Below are 5,000 nucleotides of genomic sequence, written 5' to 3' on the forward strand. Positions count from 1 at the left end.
ATACTGCCTCCTGTCACAGTACACAAACAATGGCAGGAATGAAAGACACAGATCTGCCACAACCTTGGAATCGGAGCGCCGCCTGTCATGAGCCACAAGTGCATCCTGACGTGACAAATCGGATGATCCCGCAGGCATGCACTTACGATAATCACTATCAACGAACCTGCCGCCCCCTCCCCCCCCAAAATACACCTTTCCCTACAACGTGTACCTTAACCTAAGCTATATTGTACCTTAACCTAAGCGATATTGTACCTTAACCTAAGGTATATCGTACCTTAACCTAACCTACATTGCGCCTTCACCTAACCTACGTTGTACCTTAACCTAACCTACGTTGTACCTTAACCTAACCTACGTTGTACCTTAACCTAACCTACGTTGTACCTTAACCTAACCTACGTTGTACCTTAACCTAACCTACGTTGTACCTTAACCTAACCTACGTTGTACCTTAACCTAACCTACGTTGTACCTTAACCTAACCTACGTTGTACCTTAACCTAACCTACGTTGTGCCTTAACCTAACCTACGTTGTGCCTTAACCTAACCTACGTTGTGCCTTAACCTAACCTACGTTGTGCCTTAACCTAACCTATGTTGTGCCTTAACCTAACCTACGTTGTGCCTTAACCTAACCTACGTTGTGCCTTAACCTAACCTACGTTGTGCCTTAACCTAACCTACGTTGTGCCTTAACCTAACCTACGTTGTGCCTTAACCTAACCTACGTTGTGCCTTAACCTAACCTACGTTGTGCCTTAACCTAACCTACGTTGTGCCTTAACCTAACCTACGTTGTGCCTTAACCTAACCTACGTTGTGCCTTAACCTAACCTACGTTGTGCCTTAACCTAACCTACGTTGTGCCTTAACCTAACCTACGTTGTGCCTTAACCTAACCTACGTTGTGCCTTAACCTAACCTACGTTGTGCCTTAACCTAACCTACGTTGTGCCTTAACCTAACCTACGTTGTGCCTTAACCTAACCTACGTTGTGCCTTAACCTAACCTACGTTGTGCCTTAACCTAACCTACGTTGTGCCTTAACCTAACCTACGTTGTGCCTTAACCTAACCTACGTTGTGCCTTAACCTAACCTACGTTGTGCCTTAACCTAACCTACGTTGTGCCTTAACCTAACCTACGTTGTGCCTTAACCTAACCTACGTTGTGCCTTAACCTAACCTACGTTGTGCCTTAACCTAACCTACGTTGTGCCTTAACCTAACCTACGTTGTGCCTTAACCTAACCTACGTTGTGCCTTAACCTAACCTACGTTGTGCCTTAACCTAACCTACGTTGTGCCTTAACCTAACCTACGTTGTGCCTTAACCTAACCTACGTTGTGCCTTAACCTAACCTATGTTGTGCCTTAACCTAACCTATGTTGTGCCTTAACCTAACCTATGTTGTGCCTTAACCTAACCTATGTTGTGCCTTAACCTAACCTATGTTGTGCCTTAACCTAACCTATGTTGTGCCTTAACCTAACCTATGTTGTGCCTTAACCTAACCTATGTTGTGCCTTAACCTAACCTATGTTGTGCCTTAACCTAACCTATGTTGTGCCTTAACCTAACCTACGTTGTGCCTTAACCTAACCCATATTGTACCTTAACCTAACCCATATTGTACCTTAACCTAACCCATATTGTACCTTAACCTAACCCATATTGTACCTTAACCTAACCCATATTGTACCTTAACGTAACCTAATTTGTGCCTTAACGTAACCTAATTTGTGCCTTAACGTAACCTAATTTGTGCCTTAACGTAACCTAATTTGTGCCTTAACGTAACCTAATTTGTGCCTTAACGTAACCTAATTTGTGCCTTAACGTAACCTAATTTGTGCCTTAACGTAACCTAATTTGTGCCTTAACGTAACCTAATTTGTGCCTTAACGTAACCTAATTTGTGCCTTAACGTAACCTAATTTGTGCCTTAACGTAACCTAATTTGTGCCTTAACGTAACCTAATTTGTGCCTTAACGTAACCTAATTTGTGCCTTAACGTAACCTAATTTGTGCCTTAACGTAACCTAATTTGTGCCTTAACGTAACCTAATTTGTGCCTTAACGTAACCTAATTTGTGCCTTAACGTAACCTAATTTGTGCCTTAACGTAACCTAATTTGTGCCTTAACGTAACCTAATTTGTGCCTTAACGTAACCCATGTTGTGCCTTAACGTAACCCATGTTGTGCCTTAACGTAACCCAATTTGTGCCTTAACGTAACCCATGTTGTGCCTTAACCTAACCTATATTGTGCCTCAACCTAACCTATATTGCGCCTTAACCTGACGCACGTTGTCGCTGAACCTGCTCTGTAATTGTTATGCAACTCGTTAAATTAGTGTAGTGTTGCCTAACCGCAACCCTCGCAATATAGTTCGCTATTCGCACTGCCCGGTCCCCTGTGTATCGCGTCATGTTAAACACCTTGCAGGTGTTGCTGACTTTCCACATGCTCCTGCTATACACTGTAATGTGGATAGGAGCAGGACGTACATGCCCCCCCCCCTTCCCCCCTGCCTTCGCAAGCTGGTCGTTGAGAAGTTTGCATGTTCAATGCCCTTCGCATGCCGACGTACTCAGCCTACGTTGTGGTACGGCCTGTCACCTGTCCGCCGATGTACGCAAAACCCACAAACTGTACTGCACATTGGTCCGTATGTACTGAATGATACATCGTGGCACATGTGTGACCGTACGACGACTGCGCCTAGCAACGGCAGACCATACAGTCCAAATATTGTGCACGCAGCTACGTGTCGTCTCCCTATAAGAGCTGGATTGCAGTGTGGTACGCCATTCAGACGTGTGGGAGGAACGGACGCCCTGGATGGCGATCAGCATGAGCAGTCTGTTGATGTAGTGGAGCGTGTATTCGGACGTAGTCGTCTCTTCTCACACACCGTGATAGCATGTTGCACCGCGTTCCACATCTGCGACATCCTGCAGAGGCCGGCTGACAGTCGTTCGCGCAATGGACACCGCATACGTACGGGGGCTACCTTCCACGTGTTCTCGAGGCGTGCACATGTTGTTGCGTCTATGTGGGCAGACGTAGTGTGTTGTGACACCTGACACAGGCATGCAATACTCGTTGCAAATGGCGATGGACGTCTACGTTTGCTGGTGACGTTACGCAAATGAACAACAGGTAACCCGTTGTGGTGCGGTTGTTCTCGCTAGAGGTGAATCAGTGTTGGCGACGATCGGTCGAGCTATTAACCGGTTGTTTCAGGGATACCCACCATGCCCACGAACGTGAAAGGGGACCCACCATGCCCACGAACGCGAAAGGGGATCTGGGTGTGAGGCGATACGCGGCGGTGGCTGGGTGGGACCGTCCCCGGCCGGTGAGGGGGGGCCGCCCGGCGTGCTGGCAGCGCGGTGCGTGGGCGCACGCGCTACAGCCGGCTGGTGGGGGCGGCCAGTGGCAGGCGCGCCGGCCGACGGACGCGGCAGGCGGCGCAGCTGCGCGCCGGCGCCCCCTGCTCGCGGCGCCTTGCGGCCAAAGTAGGTCCTCGCGGGCCCGGTGCGAAGCGCGGTGGCCATCTGCAGTGTGCTGGTCCGATTGAGGACTGTGTGCGCTGAGGATGCGCCGCCGCCCGGCGCTCGGCGCCGCGACGCCGTCTGCTGCTCGGTCGCCCCAGCGGTTCTCGCAGGTGGTTTGTATCGCAGCTGTGCGGACGTGTTGGCGCGTGCGCTGTGCTGGGAGAGTTCGCTTCGGCACCCAAGTGGGGCTTTTGTCCTTCTGTGGCGCTGGCGTTGGAGCTGCCGGTCACCGTAGGTGGCGCGTGTTGTCTCCCGCCGGCAATGCCACGACAGCACGCTCCCGGGCCTCTGTCGGCAGCGGCAAGCTCAGTTGGGAGCACGGGTGGTCGCACCTAAAGCGTCTACTCGCCTAACTCCGGGCGATTGCGCCTCTCTCGAACCCGACCAAGTACTTAGGACGGCGCTGCGCGCCGCCGGGACCTGAGAGGGTTTCGAGGTGTGTTGTGCAGGGGAGCTCAGCCTCCTCCTGTTTGCAGAATAATTGAGCGGACGCTTGCGTGTTCGCGCGGGCCCCCGGGACACACTCCCGGGCGGCCGGCTGCTCAGCTCTAGTTGACGCAGCTCCCTGGTTGATCCTGCCAGTAGTCATATGCTTGTCTCAAAGATTAAGCCATGCATGTCTCAGTACAAGCCGCATTAAGGTGAAACCGCGAATGGCTCATTAAATCAGTTATGGTTCCTTAGATCGTACCCACGTTACTTGGATAACTGTGGTAATTCTAGAGCTAATACATGCAAACAGAGTCCCGACCAGAGATGGAAGGGACGCTTTTATTAGATCAAAACCAATCGGTCGGCTCGTCCGGTCCGTTTGCCTTGGTGACTCTGAATAACTTTGGGCTGATCGCACGGTCCTCGTACCGGCGACGCATCTTTCAAATGTCTGCCTTATCAACTGTCGATGGTAGGTTCTGCGCCTACCATGGTTGTAACGGGTAACGGGGAATCAGGGTTCGATTCCGGAGAGGGAGCCTGAGAAACGGCTACCACATCCAAGGAAGGCAGCAGGCGCGCAAATTACCCACTCCCGGCACGGGGAGGTAGTGACGAAAAATAACGATACGGGACTCATCCGAGGCCCCGTAATCGGAATGAGTACACTTTAAATCCTTTAACGAGTATCTATTGGAGGGCAAGTCTGGTGCCAGCAGCCGCGGTAATTCCAGCTCCAATAGCGTATATTAAAGTTGTTGCGGTTAAAAAGCTCGTAGTTGGATTTGTGTCCCACGCTGTTGGTTCACCGCCCGTCGGTGTTTAACTGGCATGTATCGTGGGACGTCCTGCCGGTGGGGCGAGCCGAAGGCGTGCGACCGCCTCGTGCGTGCTCGTGCGTCCCGAGGCGGACCCCGTTGAAATCCTACCAGGGTGCTCTTTATTGAGTGTCTCGGTGGGCCGGCACGTTTACTTTGAACAAATTAGAGTGCTT

The 5,000-nt window shown here is 51.0% G+C and overlaps 1 non-coding gene across 1 annotated transcript in view; it reads left to right on the forward strand.

Moving 5' to 3' along the window:
- Positions 1–4,136: 4,136 nt before the first annotated feature.
- LOC126443812 (small subunit ribosomal RNA) overlaps positions 4,137–5,000 on the forward strand; it is a 1,909-nt gene continuing 1,045 nt past the window's right edge. The window contains exon 1 of the ribosomal RNA XR_007582198.1: positions 4,137–5,000. This exon is cut by the window's right edge and continues 1,045 nt beyond it. This is a non-coding gene — a ribosomal RNA (small subunit ribosomal RNA).

Source organism: Schistocerca serialis, unplaced genomic scaffold (assembly GCF_023864345.2).
Source record: "Schistocerca serialis cubense isolate TAMUIC-IGC-003099 unplaced genomic scaffold, iqSchSeri2.2 HiC_scaffold_192, whole genome shotgun sequence".
Taxonomy (NCBI): domain Eukaryota; kingdom Metazoa; phylum Arthropoda; class Insecta; order Orthoptera; family Acrididae; genus Schistocerca; species Schistocerca serialis.